The 16,779-nt window shown below is 41.2% G+C and overlaps 1 protein-coding gene across 1 annotated transcript in view; it reads left to right on the forward strand.

Moving 5' to 3' along the window:
• The first annotated feature begins 6,545 nt into the window (after positions 1-6,545).
• DNAJC5B (DnaJ heat shock protein family (Hsp40) member C5 beta) overlaps positions 6,546-16,779 on the forward strand; it is a 232,722-nt gene continuing 222,488 nt past the window's right edge. Inside the window, exon 1 of the mRNA XM_077492798.1 lies at positions 6,546-6,607. The gene's annotated coding sequence lies outside the window, so the exon portion shown is untranslated. The remainder of the gene's footprint in view (positions 6,608-16,779) is intronic.

Raw genomic sequence — 16,779 nt, forward strand, 5'->3', positions numbered from 1 at the left:
GGGAGATAATGGGGTGTGAAAGACCAAAAACTAGCTAAGGTTTTAGTTTTGCTATTTTAAATCTCAACTTTTGTATTTTTCAAAAATAGAAATTTGGAAGATGCACAGAGTGTGTAAACATGCGCTATCTCCCATCATGGGGGATCAATGTACGTGTTTTGTGTAAAGTTTCTGAGATGAAGGGGTTGCAGCCCCAAAGCATGTACATTGATCCCCCATGATGGGAGATAGCACATGCTGACACACTGTGTGCATCTTCCAAATTTGGATTTTCCAGGGGTCACACTCCATGTGATGAAGGCAATATCAGCCCAGTTTGTACATACTCATGTCTGATATTGTCTTCACTTTTCAAAGTTGAACTTTGTAAGTTCCTGTGTTCTGTATTTTATGCTTTGATACATGCCTGTTTACACAAAAACACCAAGTAAACCAAATTTTACAGAAACTCTGTTTTTGATACACACAATTTCTTGGTTTGTTGTAAAAACCTTTTCTAAACGCACATGTGAATGTGCTTGTATTAAAAAGTTTAATTATCAACAATGTGTGGCTTCCTTTTTCATTGCGCCAAAAATGTATTTGGAGTACAATTTTAGTTTGTGCTGAGAAGGAGTGTGATTTACTAAAGGAAACTCCACTTTGCACTCCAAGTGCAGTTTCAGGTGTATTTTTGCAGTGCACTTGTAGTGCATAGTGGATGTGCCTTTAGTAAAAAACGCCCACAGTGAGGTGTAAATTTGGACAATCATGCCATTTTCCTGCCATGGTGCTGAAAATGAGCATGATTTTGGTCAGTAATGCACTACATACATTAGTTACCAAAAAAAAGGTGTGTGTGTGTGTGGCAGACCTACAACATAATAAGATTATCTGAAGAAGAGACTGTCCCCTCATCTCGCTCTGAACTTGGGTTTGCACTGTTGTTGAAAAAGGCACAACTTGAAAAAACATAAATATACCTAGGAGACACCTAAAACCAAGCCAAGCAGTAAATGAAGGAGTTTCAGAGAAAAATGTATTCTTAAAATGCCGCTCAGACATTGTCTGGCATATCAATGGCCCCCCTACCCACAAAGTAGTCCATGTATTGGGTTCTAACCTCACGGGCGCTTTGGGGGGGGGGGGGGCAAGCCAGGATTAGCAGGTTCAAGGCCCGTGAGGTTATCTTCATTTTCCAGCAAGTCTGCTTCTTGTTGGCCAACTGAGACCGCATAGTTCACAGAAACTTTTTTCATAAAATTGTGCAGAACACAGCACGCCAACACTATGTGATTCAGTTTGTATTCCGCCATGTGAATAGGTGTAAGAAAAAGGCTGAACCGGCTGGCCAGTATACCAAAAGCGTTCTCCACCACTCTTCGGGCTCTGGACAGGCAGAAATTAAAAATCCTCTGCTCTGGGGTGAGCGTCCTCATCGGGAAAGGCCACATCAGATGGTTCGCCAGGGCAAACGCCTCATCCGCGACAAAGACGAACGGGAGTCCTTCCTGATTCTCCTCTGGGGGTGGCAAGCCCAGACTGCCACTCTGGAGATGCCAGTAGAACTCCATCCGTGCAAACACTCCACCATCTGTCCATTTTGCCCCATGTCCACATACAAAAACCTCATATGTCGCAGACACCACCACCAACATCACGATACTATTAAACCCCTTGTAGTTAAAATAGTAGGACCCCGAGTTGGGTGGTGGGATGATGCGGACGTGCTTCCCATCTATTGCTCCTCCACAATTGGGAAAGTCCCAACGACTGGCAAAGTGGGAGGCCACAGTCTGCCATTCCTGTGGCGTTGAAGGACACTGTGGAGTGAAACAAGTCCAAAAATTCGTAATTTGACAAATCAACATTGTAAGCAGATTAGACACCAACATTTTTGGTCAAAATTAGTATAACATTTTGGGAACTGAGTATTTAAAGCCTAAAGTATAAGGTCCCCTTATGAGAGTCATCACACCCCCATCCCCCCCCATCTGATGGGTCCTTGCTAAAAAATGAGGGGGGATGTTTTGGACAGGTAACCCTCTCCACTTGATTGAGAGCTGAATGCCTAAATAATGTGTGATACTTTGGGAAGCCCCTCCTTAGTTACACTATTGGCAGCCCACCAGACAGGTAAGAAGTGTCATAATCCCAAAAAGAAAACAAAATGGAAGTACATTTTGACATTCTGCTATTACATATCCAGATAATTAATATGTTAAAAAAAAAAAAAAAAAAAATTGAAAGTATTGAGGCAGGCCCTTGCACTACATGCTTAGGTGAATTCATCCATAAATGTGATCATCAAAAAGGTAGGTATAGTGTGTATTGGGTTTGGTAAAGTCATCAGATAGAGGATTGCTATCAGCTGAGCTAGCAGTTGGGTGGGTTCCTAATGAGTTTGGCACAACCCCAAAAATTAAAAAAAATGTCACTCTGCATGAACACACATCACATTTGTAGACATTATGGGGGGTGTTTAGGGGAAAGCAATACTATGGAGCTGACAAAAGACATTGGTAAGTGATTAGACTATAGTTTTATGGGCCAAGAAGAGCATGGTGGGGAAGTTAGTGAGGCAAATATGCCTGAGGACAAAGGGGCAGAGTATATGAATTAGAGCATATTGCAATGATGGTAATTAGGTAATGAGGAAAGAAATGCAAGACATTAGCAATCATGAAATACATAGAATGTGATGTTTAAGGATAAAACTTACCTTCATATAGTCTTTCTGCAGGACCTGAATGATGGCAGAACAGGTCTCTGGAAGAATGATCCCCAAAGCCTGGGGGGAGATGCCTGTAGAGAAATTGAGGTCCTGAAGGCTTCTCCCTGTCGCCAAGTAGCGCAACGTGGCGATGAGCCTCTGCTCCGGAGTGATGGCTTGCAGCATGCAGGTATCCTGCCTGGTGATATAAGGGGTCAGCAAAGCCAGCAGACGGTGAAAAACAGGGTCTGTCATCCGGAGATAATTCCTGAAATCATCAGGATTATTCTCGCGGATCTCATGGAGCAAAGGTATGTGCGAGAACTGGTCACGCTGGCGCAACAAATTCTTGGTCCACAAACGCCTCCCCTCCCTGTTCATGGACCAGGCTTGTGTCAAAGTAACAACCCCAACACGAAGCCCCTGCACAGCACAAACTCTACGACGAGTACGTAGATGAAACATGGTTTCAAAACGGTCGGCTCGTCAGAACCGACAACAGAAAGCACAGATAAACAGCAAGGCCTGAAAGAACAACCCGAATAGCAGAAGCAAGCAGACAATAAGAAATGCCTTTCAAAGCGTACTATACCAAGATATAGTCCACAATGATAAACAAATACTGACTGCACGCACTGATTATCAGATACGCACACACAAGCACAAACCGAAGAGTAGTAGCGATCTGAATCACTAATCTGAAAAGCGCGAATCATCTCTCACCAAACTTCTATTAACACGAGATCAGCAGAAGGAGCCGAAACGGTGCCGGACGTGGTGCTGAACTTCCCTTTTCTAGTCCCGCCATACACGGCTTACGTCACCGCGTTCTTGGCAACCGCAAATTCGGACAACTTGGTCCGACCGTGTGTATGCAACAGTTTTGGACACAATTCGTTGGACAAAATCCAAGGGATTTGGTTGTCAGAATGTCCGACTGTGTGTACAAGGGCTTAAAGAGTTTGTAGGTTAAAAGCATTGTTCTCCTTTACCAAAAGACTGCCTTTGCAAGGCAAGTGGTGTCTATAAATAAAAACAAACTGTGCAGCTTTGACCAAACTTGAATAATGCCCCTGCTATAGGCCATTTATGTAGCCCCTGAGGCCTGACTGAAAAACTTCCAGAGGTAGCATAATCCCATCCTTCTTGCTAGAATGTTGCTAAGAGACTCTTAGCTCACATTCACTATTACAGAAGTGAGCATCAGGGGAGAGAAAAAGCATGTGATGGGGCTTGAATCAGAGAAAGATTTCACTACATTATTTTGTACCTGAGACCTTCCTGATTAAGCCTTCCAGCATTCTACATAGAATGGTGCGAGGTCCGTTCTATGCAGAATTCTCCTTTTGTGACCACACTGAATAATGATAAAAAGAAATGCTAGCGTGGCGGTACTGCACACAGTAGTAAGTGGTAAGTATGTCCTATTACTGATAGGTGGTGCACATGTAACGGGCCAGTCCAGAGCCTGGTAATCAAAATGGCAGACAATAGTGTTAGTGCATGCATGGAACAGCCTGTTATGATGAAGTTTCTTGTGAATGAAGGCATAAAACCCGCAGATATCCTGGCCGTGGTAGTTCCCAGCCCACAGCAGTCGATGCAAAACCTATCCTGAAATTGCACAAGAGACAAATCTTTCTGTGGGAACGGTGAATAAAATCATTCACAAACAAATAAATTTACATGTTACAAAACTTGGGCACATTATTTCACTCCAGAATCAAAATAAGCATGAAAGCAGTGGAAGCATACAGACTCACCACTACCAAAAAAAAATTTGAACCATTGCGTCTGCAGGTAAAGTGATGGCAAGTGTTTTTTGGGATAAAAGTGGTATTATTCCTATGGATTTTCTACCTTGTAGTGCTACTATCAACAGTGAATATTACTGTTGTGTTCTGAGTGATGTGCATATTCACCGAGGGCGTCCTGTTTCTCCAGGACAGCGCACAAGATCATACTGCTCACCGCACTACGTACACATTACAGCAACTTGGCTGGGAGGTATTGCCACCCATTTGGACCCCTAAAAGAGTTCCTCAGAGGTCAGCATTTCTGCGCTGATTACGAAGTGAAGCAGTCTGTCCTAGGATGGTTCAGGAGTACTGACAAATCTTTCTACACGGAAGCTTTCCAGGCATTAGTTAAATGCTGGGATAACTGTATAAATGCAGCAGGGGAGTATGTTGAAAACCCAGGTGGGTTAGCAAAGCAAATGAATATTTGCTTTACTAATACTGAACCGAATCTCAGGAGGCACGGATCTAATACCCGTCGCATTATTGGCTGAAGGTACAGACGCCCTGATTGGATGCCTAACAGAAAAGAAGAACGGGAGGACAGAGAGCCATGGAGGACACAGGAGCTCGCCCCCATCACCTGCTGCATGTCCCGCAGCTCGCCGCTGTCCCCCACCACCAGGATAGGGTAAGTGTGTGTCAGACAGCGAGCGGGGGGGGGCACAGAGACTACATATGATGGGCACAGAGGCTGTATATGATGGGCATAGAGGCTACATATGATGGACACATGGGCTACATATGATGGGCACAGGCAGCATATGATGGGCACAAAGGCTGCATATGATGGGCACAGAGAATACATATGATGGGCACAGAGAATACATATGATGGGCACAGAGGCTACATATGATGGGCACAGAGGCTGCATATGAAGTGCACAGAGGCTGTAAGATGGGCATAGGCTGCATATGATGGGCACAGAGGCTGCATATGATGGGCACAAGCTGCATATGATGAGCACAGAGGCTACATATGATGGGCACAGAGGCTGCATATGATAGGCACAGAGGCTGCATATGATGGGCACAGAGGCTGCATATGATGGGTACAGGCGTTCCATATGATGGGCATAGTGGGTGCATTTTATGGGGCACATTGGCTGCACTTTATGGGGCACAGTGGCTGCATTTTATGGGCACAGTGGCTGCAAATTGATGGGCACAGTGGCTGCAAATTGATGGACACAGTGGCTGCATTTGATGGCACAGGGCTTCATGTTATGGGGCACAGTGGCTGCATTTTATGGGCACAGTGGCTGCAATTGATGGCGCAGTGAGGCTGCAATTGATGTTTTTTTTCAGAATTTTTCAGTTTGTTTGCTCCGCCCCCAAACATTTTGAGCACCAGCTGCCACTGCATGGGTGGATAATTTTTTTGATCAGCCAGTGGGCTTTCCCCATCCACAGAAATTAGGTATATTAAGAAATCCTCCCCGCTGTGCTATTTTATTGTGACAGCAGGGACCCCTCCACTGTCAGAATACACTTATCAGTGCCGCACTTGGTTGGCTGCATGCACTGACTGAATTAAATGTTTCCGACATTCTCACCAGAGAGAAGCTGATCATTATATTATAGAAACAGAAAAAATATGGCAGGAAAAGACCGAGTGGTTCATTGAGTCTTCCCATTTTTTTTTTTATTAACTTTTTTGTGTGAGTATAGGTGGTCATAGATGGATTGAAATTCATCCCGTTCTTGTTGAACCAAACAATTTTTGGTCCATCTTATGGCCTGATTTAGTTTAAAATTCAGTTAATTCACTCAAATTAAATTAGCAGTTCACCCCAAAAAAAATGATTGAAGCGGAGGCAAATTTAAGCAAATTTAGCTAAAGTGAAAGTAAATAGATTTACTCATACTTGGCAAATATGGCCCCATCAAAAGTTCCATAACTTGATTCCCAAACAGCTGAGCCTAACTAAATCATTATTTGACATCAATGACATCACAACTGCAGCCAGTCTTCGTTAATATTTTAATACTTCTTAGGTGTTCAGGAGAGCTCAGGGATAGAATGTCAGAGTAATAATGAGTAATATGAATCCCTTTGCTTCAACAAGCCCCAGCCTCCTACCTGAGAAGGAATAAAAGCAGAAACAATTCAGCAGGTAAGCCTCTTCCCATTATATTTTCTTATTTTGCAAAATTGCTGTTATTGGGATGTTGAAATTAGGGGTTTTACATGTGTTTCTTGCCATACATATAGTTATGCAGTTACATATGAGATATATGTAAGTTTTACTTTGTGACTGTGAGATAACAGGCTTGTTCATTAATACCTTTTAAACATCATTTGAAACATATATTGTATGCAATCATATGGCCAATTCCAATTATTTATTCCGAGCTACTGATCTTTCCATGTTGCTCTTTGACCCCTTCAATATCCTACATTTCTAAATTCATAAATTTTCAGTGGGGTTCCTTGTATTATTCAGTATACTTAGTGCTAAATTATTTATTTGCTATTTGTTTCTGTAAGAGACTGGAATGTTTACCGTAAAAAAAAAGAATAAACAAAATGAAATAGGCAAATTATATTTCACTGTGAAAAGTTTACACATTTGTAAGTAGTTTATTGGCTGTTTGTAGTGTCTGCTGACATTTTTAACAGTGCACTGCCACAGAAAGTATTATTTAACACTATAGATGCCTTTATCACCCCTTCCTAAATAAGTATTTCTATTTATTTTTTAAACTTATTATTATCTTTTTTCTTATTTGCTGACTCATTGGTCACAAAGGTCTCTGCCAATGCAAAGGCTCTTGTGGGACTGTTAACAGGAGGTGGTTCATAAACAGCAATTCCAAAACTGTGCCTTAAAAGTCTATAGACATTAGTCTATGTATATTTTCCAGTATGAATCTCATGGGCAAATAGGCAAGACAGAGGTCTGTGGTATGGGTTTGGGACTGCATCAAGGTGTAAATATCTTGCTGTCCCCATAGAAAAAAAGAATGTATTTCTAATTGTGGCCCTTTCTGCATGCCTCAAAGAAATTTATGATTATACTGTATATCATTTGTTAATTTATATATATATATATATATATATATATATATATATATATATATATATATATATATATTTTTTTTTTTTTTTTAAGAAAGATATACTGTACTTTTTAAGTTCACCACAGAAGTTAAAATTTGATTGTGCAATCTCTAGATCTACTGAGAATTATGTAGTGCAAAGGCCTGCATGATTGTATATAAATCGATTGGATAGTTTTGGTAGGGCCTTATATTAAATGGTTTTAGTAGATTGACTATACACAAATTGTATGGCCAGATAGTAATGTGTATGATGCGTATCATGAGCCTAAAAAAGATTAGCTTGTTGTAAATAATCCTAACATTGCATTTTGCTGTTTTATAAACCTTGTTTCAGGATATATATATATATATATATATATATATATATATATATATATATATATATATATATATATATACATTATACATATACATATATATATATATATATATATATATATATATATATATATATATATATATATATATATAGAGATAGATAGATAGATACAGTGGTGTGAAAAAGTGTTTGCCCCCTTCCTCATTTCCTGTTCCTTTGCATGTTTGTCACACTTAAGTGTTTCGGAACATCAAACCAATTTAAACAATAGTCAAGGACAACACAAGTAAACACAAAATGCAATTTGTAAATGAAGGTGTTTATTATTAAAGGTGAAAAAAAATCCAAACCATCATGGCCCTGTGTGAAAAAGTGATTGCCCCCCTTGTTAAAACATACTATAACTGTGGTTGTCCACACCTGAGTTCAATTTCTCTAGCCACACCGAGGCCTGATTATTGCCACACCTGTTCACAATCAAGGCATCACTTAACCACTTCAGCCCCGGACCAATAAACACCTTAAGGACCAGAGGTCTTTTTCCAATTTCGCACTGCGCTGCTTTAACTGGTAATTGCGCGGTCATGCAATATTGCACCCAAACGAAATTTGCGTCCTTTTCTTCCCACAAATAGAGCTTTCTTTTGATGGTATTTGATTGCCTCTGCGATTTTTTTTTTTTTGCGATATAAATGGAAAAAGAGCGAAAATTTTGAAAAAAAAAGATATTTTCTTCTTTTTGTTATAAGAAAAATCGAATAAACTAAATTTTAGTCATACATTGAGGGCAAAATTTATTCAGCCACATGTCTTTAGTAAAAAAAATGTCAATAAGCGTATATTTTTTGGTTTGCGCAAAAGTTATAGCGTCTACAAACTAGAGTACATTTTCTGGAATTTACACAGCTTTTAATTTATGACTGCCGATCTCATTTCTTGAGGTGCTAAAATGGCAGGGCAGTACAAATCCCCCCCAAATGACCCCATTTTGGAAAGTAGACACCCCAAGGAAATTGCTGATGGGTATGTTGAGCCCATTGAATATTTATTTTTTTTGTCCTAAGGGATTGAATAATGACAAAAAAAAAAAAATATATTTTTTTACAAAAAGTTGTCATGATAAATTGCTCACACATGCCATAGTTATATGTGGAATTGCACCCCAAAATATATTCCGCTACTTCTCCCGAGTATGGGGATACCACATGTGGGGGACTTTTTTGGAGCCTAGCCACGTACGGGACCCCGAAAACCAAGCACTGCCTTCCGGATTTAAATATAAAATGCTACCAAAAAACCTGTTAGCGATGGCAGGGATCAGGCCTGACTCTGCGATCGCTGCAGTTATGTGTTTAGTGTTTTGTAAGTGACAGTGATCGATCGATACTGCACTTGGGTGGGCTGGGCAGAGGGGCAAAACGCAGGTGCTAGCAGGTATCTGGGCTGATCCCGCTAACAATGCGTTTTTTTGGAACCCTAAACTGCTGGGGACGCTAGTATAGATCTGATCAGATCAGATATTGATCTGTTCAGATTCTATAGCACTACGAGAGGTGTATGCTTTGCGTGTGGGTGTTAGCGGTACTGGCACTAACCTAGCGCTGCCTGGGGTGACGCAGACCCTGACCCTAAAACCTAATTGATATCACCCGCCGGGTGATCAGGGGGTTAAACCTTTATTGGGTAATAAATGGTGGGTGCCCTGATGCTATAAAAAACAAACTAACCAGAGTCACCCGTAACACTTATACGGTGATCAGTGGTGAAAGGGTTAACTAGGGGCAATCAGGGGGTTCAAATTTTTATTAGGTAGTATATGGGGGTCCCTGGCGCTATATAAAAACCTGACGGGGAACCTAAATAACTAACTGGCTAACCAGCGTCACCAGTGACACTTATACTGTAAACCTGGCGGTGAACCTAAAAAAATAACTAGCTACCTAGCGACACTAGCGACACTGATGCAGCGATCAGAAAAATGATCGCTTAGTGACACTGGCAAAAGGGGGTGAAAGGGTTAACTAGCGGCAATCAGGGGGTTAAAACCATTATTGGGTAGTATATCGGGGTACCTAGCGCTATAAAAACCTGGCGGTGAACCTAAAAAAATAACTAGCTACCTAGCGACACATGCAGCGATCAGAAAAATGATCGCTTAGTGACACTGGCAAAAGGGGGTGAAAGGGTTAACTAGCGGCAATCAGGGGGTTAAAACCATTATTGGGTAGTATATCGGGGTACCTAGCGCTATAAAAACCTGGCGGTGAACCTAAAAAAATAACTAGCTACCTAGCGACACTAGCGACACTGATGCAGCGATCAGAAAAATGATCGCTTAGTGACACTGGCAAAAGGGGGTGAAAGGGTTAACTAGCGGCAATCAGGGGGTTAAAACCATTATTGGGTAGTATATCGGGGTACCTAGCGCTATAAAAACCTGGCGGTGAACCTAAAAAAATAACTAGCTACCTAGCGACACATGCAGCGATCAGAAAAATGATCGCTTAGTGACACTGGCAAAAGGGGGTGAAAGGGTTAACTAGCGGCAATCAGGGGGTTAAAAACATTATTGGGTAGTATATCGGGGTACCTAGCGATATAAAAACCTGGCGGTGAACCTAAAAAAATAACTAGCTACCTAGCGACACATGCAGCGATCAGAAAAATGATCGCTTAGTGACACTGGCAAAAGGGGGTGAAAGGGTTAACTCTAGGGGCAATCAGGGGGTTAAATCTTTATTGGGGGGTGATAGGGGGCTACCCTGGACCTAACACTAACTGTCCTGACAGTTTTTACTGTCACAACTGACACTGAATGCATTGATCAGTAAAGAAATGATCAATGCAATCAGTGACACTGTGACTGGGGGGGGGCGGGGGGGATCGGGGGGCGATCGGGGGGGGGATCGGGGGGGGGTTTGTGTGCCTGTGTGTACCTACATGTCAGTGTAGTGTTGGTGCACACTTACTATTAGTCTTCTCCTCGTAGTCCGGTCAAAAAGACCGCCCCGAGGAGAATGACATCACTTCCTCCTTCCTGTGTAAACAATACACAGTGGGAGGAAGCTTCTCATTGGCCAGGAGCGATCCAGAGGGGGTGGCCAACGGCCATCCCCTCATCACGGAGCGCTCCTGGAGCGAACCGGACCGTCGTATCCAACGGGAGGGGGTCCGATCGGACCCCCCACCCGCTGGAAGGCAATCACGTACATCTACGTGATTGTGCCTGCCTGTGCCATTGTGCTGACGTACATTGGCAATACGGCGGTCCTGAAGTGGTTAAATAGGAGCTGCTTGACACAGTAAGGTCCACCAGAAGATCCTTAAAAGCTACACATCATGCCGAGACCCAAAGAAATTCAGGAACAATTGAGAAAGAAAGTAATTGAGATCTATCAGTCTGGAAAGGGTTATAAAGCCATTTCCAAAGCTTTGGGAATCCAGCGAACCACAGTGAGAGCCATTATCCACAAATGGCGAAGACATGGAACAGTGGTGAACCTTCCCAGGAGTGGCCGGCCGCCCAAAATTACCCCAAGAGCGCAGCGACGACTCATCCAAGAGGTCACAAAAGACCCCACAACAACGTCCAAGGAACTGCAGGCCTCACTTGCCTCAGTTAAGGTCAGCGTTCATGCCTCCACCATCAGGAAAAGACTGGGCAAAAATGGCCTGCATGGCAGAGTTCCAAGGAGAAAACCACTGCTGAGCAAAAAGAACATTAAAGCTCGTCTCAATTTCTCCACAACACATCTTGATGATCCCCAAGACTTTTGGGACAACATTCTGTGGACCAATGAGACAAAAGTGGAACACTTTGGAAGGTGTGTGTCCAAGTATATCTGGCGTAGAAGGAACACTGCATTTCATAAAAAGAACATTATACCAACAGTAAAATATGGTGGTGGTAGTGTGATGGTCTGGGGCTGTTTTGCTGCTTCAGGACCTGGAAGACTTGCCGTGATAAAAGGAACTATGAATTCTGCTGTCTACCAAGAGATCCTGAAGGAGAATGTCCGACCATCTGTTTGTGTACTCAAGCTGAAACGAACTTGGGTTCTGCAGCAGGACAATGATCCTAAACACACCAGCAAGTCCACCACCGAATGGCTGAAGAAAAACAAAATGAAGACTTTGGAGTGGCCTAGCCAAAGTCCTGACCTGAATCCTATTGAGATGTGAAAATAAGTAAATAAGATTGCGCTATGGACAGATATAATGCCTATACACTGCAAAACTGAAAGAAAAACAGGTGAGAATAAAAATGAGATAAAAAGTAAACTCGAGAGGTTGAAGCTGCCTGTGCTTAGAATCTACCCCTTAAAATAAAGGAGTAGGTCAGAGATAAAGTATGAATTAAGCTGTGGCGCTAAAACCTTTTCTAACAAATATCCTGGTGTCAAAAAGGTGTGTAGAGATCTAATCCGTGTAATAAATAGATGGCCCTGTTTATTGCCCCGGAAAATAATATAAATAAATACTGTGAATTGATGTGAAATGTGTGGTCTCCTGAGGACCACCTTATAGGTGGTACCTACCAAATATTATATATATACTTCTTATAAATGCGTGTTGTGTAGAAAAGACAATTTTTTCCTATTGGCATGCAACTCAAAAAGTACACATGTGTTATAACCAAAGAATAGTGAAAATATTTCATAAAAATGTAAATAAATAAACCATATATGCTAAGTGAGAGAGATCATATGCAAACCACAAGCCACTATATTAGTGGTCTGTAAACTGTGCTCTATATTATGAGTCCCAAGAGTGACAGTCCAAGAACAGCAAAAACAAAAAGAATTCTTTCAATGCCCAAACAAATTTTTTCAAATCGCATCACACAGTTGCTCGAAAAAACGCATAAAGTCTCTTCAAGTAAAAAGGGTAGACCAAAGTGACTAGTGCAGAAAGGTTAGGAACAATCTTCTCCGGTGCGCCACTCAGTGTCAGAGAAATAATTGCGCTCACCAGACAGAGAACCCTGAAAGGGTTAGCCGAGCAGTCACAGTATAAGCCACTGTGCAGCTTTCCTTGGGCTCTGCTCCTGCTGTGCTGGGGGAATGTTCGCCCTTTTACTTCCGCAAATAGTCCGTTTAGCAAGTGCATGAGGGAGGAAACAGAAGTACAACCATAGTGCAACACTGTTTGTTAACGATTTATTTATCTAAAATCCAAACTACTCACAATATTTCATAAAACAATTCGCCTTTGAAATGGCTGCGCTGGCGTTGCTGCCTGTATAGCAGTATGAGGTGCACGTCCTAGGCCACGCCCTACGCGTTTCGTCAGAGCGACGTCATCTGGAGCGGCCATGTTGGTGCACCTTATCGCTTATGTAGGGTGCAGCGCTCCACTGCGCTTGCGCGAAGGATCCGCGCCATTTTAACTGTGGGAATGCCCTGACTGTGCCGCTACGGATCCTACTGCGTGCTGTGTGTTCCCTCATAACAGCACAGACACGGAGAAAAGTCCGTATTTTCATCTCCCCTGCGGGCATAGGGCATGATAAACTGTTATATTGTTATATTAAACTATGGAGCACTGCAACCCACATATTTAATCCAGGCACTTAGAATGAAAACAGGCAATAAAAGAAACTAATAAAATACAAATTACACACAAATATATAAATAAAAACAGTATGTATGTAATCTACTAACAGACTATCCCATACTTATGACACTTTCAGAACTCCTAAAATACCTGATTTGTTCTATTTTTAAAACATTAAAATTAAGAATTAATCTGTTGCAGACACTTTCCTAGGAAATGAATATAATTATAGCATTTTAGTGGACACGGAATCAGGAAGAAGGAAAATTAAATGAAACAAACTAAAAACCTGTGTGTGTGTGTATATATACACACACATCTTTACACTCACCTATGTGTATAAGGTTGCAAACAATAATGAAAATATATTATATAAAAAATTATAAAAATTATTATGAGAAATTTATAATGCAAGCTCATTCAGTCAGTCAGTTAACTGAAATCAATGGATATGGGATAAGGTAATATGTAACCACAGGTGGAAATAGGTTTATGTGGGAAGCATATTGTAAAAGAGTACCGGTATGTTTCCTTTTTTGGGAAATGCTTACTCCCAAGGGTGAAGAAAAGGACAAAGGAATATATGCATATAAATCCCTCATTGGGGGTGATGCGTCATAATCAATCTATTGTAGGCTCAACATTTTTTGTATTTTTGTATTTTTTCGTATTTTTTTGTATGTATGTGTATACTGCCCTCAATAGGGGATATGTGTATAATCCATTATTTAGGCCCCCACTTATACTATTAGGCGCCAAAGCTTTAGGTGGGTCTTTTTTATATAATACTACAAATTATTATTCAATAGATTAGGAGGAGCCTCGTATAATGCTTAATATGATGTTTGATTTCTATTGTATTCAATCCTATCTCAAAAGGTGTATGGTCTAACTATAAAGAAGGGGAAATTGAACACATTCAGAAATTGGTCAGAAAGCAATTCAGATCCAGCTCCACATTCATTCCCTGTGGTTGAAGGGTGTCTAAGTCATATATCCATTTGGTCTCATTTTTAGATATTTTAATTGTTTTGTCCTCTCCTCTCCAGTGGGCCCTTATTTTATCAATTCCATAGAACACCATCTGCCCTGGGTCACGGTTATGGAAGTCCCTAAAGTGTCTGGAGACACTATGTTTGGGATACCCTTTTTTGATGTTCCTAATGTGTTCTCCGATTCTGGTTTGGAGTTCTCTCGTGGTTCGCCCTACATATTGCTTGGAACAGGGGCACTCAATAATATAGGTGACATGAGTGCTTTTACACGTGATGAGCTCATTTATTCTGTATTCTCTTTTGTTTGAGGATGACTGGAAAGTAGTTCTCTTCTTTTCTGTTCTCTTACTATTCCTACAAGGGAGGCATTTGCCACATTTGAAAAAACCTTTTAAATTGCCTGCTACTTTTATTTGTCTTGGGGGATCAATGGTATTTTTAACTAATTTATTTCTCAGTGTGGGTGCCCTTCTGTAAATAAACAGAGGTTTTTTTGGTAGGATGTCTTTGAGTGTACAGTCCGCTTTCAGGATAGGCCAATGTTTTTTAATAATGGATTCCACATCTCTGTGTTGCCTATTGTACCCTGTGAGGAAGGCAGTTGGTAAATTGTTAACCTTTTCTCGTCTTTTATCTTCCAGTAGTTTGTTCCGTTCCATTTGTTTTATTTCGTTTTTCAACTTGCGTAAACCGTTTTCATCATATCCCTTATTTTTGAATCTTTCAATAATTATTTCCGCCTGTTGTTCATAATCAATGTTTCTGCTGCAATTTCTATATAATCGCATCAGCTGGCCCTTAGGTATATTCCCCAGCCACTTAGCATGATGGCAGCTGTTTGTGGGGATGTAGCCATTGCGGTCCGTGGGTTTAAAAAAGGTGCGTGTACCCAACCTGTTGCCTTCCTTGTATATTTGTAAATCTAAGTAGTCCACACTGCAGTTATTATAATTACCAGTGAATTTTATGTTGTAAATGTTGTTATTGATCTCATTAAAGAACTCCTGTAATTGTTCCGTTGTGCCTCCCCATACAATGACGATATCATCTATATATCGACGGTACATTTTAAGGTTCTTCCTGTGTACGCCATAAATTTGCTCTTCCTCCCATCTGTTGAGAAACAGGTTCGCTACGCTTGGGGCATATTTAGCCCCCATGGCTACACCTTTGGTCTGATTATAGTATGTTCCTTTGTACCAAAAGTAGTTGTGATTCATTGCCATCTTTAAACCTTCCATCAGATATTTAATTTGCTCTTGTTTTAGGTTAGACAACTGCTGCAATGCCCACTCAACACTACTGAGCCCATCATCCTGTTCGATATTAGTGTATAATGATTCCACGTCGATGGTGACCAATAGATCGCTCTCTTCGATCGTCAAGCCTCCTAGTTCCCCTATCAGTTGTTTGCTGTCACGCAGATAGGATTTTCCTCTAGTTACCAGTGGTTGTAAAAAACCATCAATGTAGGCCCCTAGTCTGGAGAACAGGGAGTCAATCCCACTTATAATTGGTCGCCCTGGTGGGTTGTTCTGGTTCTTATGAATTTTGGGGACATAGTATATGATAGGAGTTTTAGGTGCCTTCTGCACCAAATATCTGGACTCCTTTCTATTCAAGATACCGAGGGTTTTCCCCTTATCAACATACTTTTTGAGTTTCTTTTCATACTCAGCTTTGGGGTTTTTCTTCAATTTCTTGTAGGTATTAGGAATATTAAGTAGATTTTCCATTTCTTTCTCATAATCTTGCTTGTTTAGAATTACCAAGCCCCCTCCCTTGTCAGCTGGTCTGATGACTATACCCTTCTGCTTCTCTATTTGTTTAATGGTTTCCCATATATTTTTTCCTTTAGTTCTTTTTATTTTTAAATTCTTCAGGTCATTCTCCACCATCTTCTTAAAGACTTTTATATTCTCATCCTGTGTTACCTTGGGGTTAAATGTAGAGTTGTTCCTCAACTGGGAATGTTTGTAAATAGTATTGTCATTGTCCCTTGCGTTTGACTTTGCTATGCCGAAAAATTTTTTGATATTAAGTTTTCGCACGAATTTTTGGAGATCAATGTAGGTCTCAAATTTGTCAAGGCCCCTATCAGGGGCAAATTTCAACCCCATATCCAAGACCCTGAGTTCCTCTTCTGTAAATTCAATCTGACTGAGATTATAGATACCTTCCCCTAATATTCTCTTCTTCTTTTTCTGGAGGCCTCCTCTCTTCCCCCTTGTGCGTTTTCTGTTTGCCAATCCGGTGGTCTGTACGGTTCTTCCCTTCTCTGTTGCCAAGGACGCTCGTAGTCTCCTTGGTTTCTCCTTGAATTGTCTTGTCTGGTCCACCTTGGATTCCAACC

The sequence above is a fragment of the Lithobates pipiens genome, unplaced genomic scaffold (assembly GCF_037356315.1).
Source record: "Lithobates pipiens isolate NorthernLeopardFrog02 unplaced genomic scaffold, aLitPip1_a1.2 Scaffold_19, whole genome shotgun sequence".
NCBI classification, from domain to species: domain Eukaryota; kingdom Metazoa; phylum Chordata; class Amphibia; order Anura; family Ranidae; genus Lithobates; species Lithobates pipiens.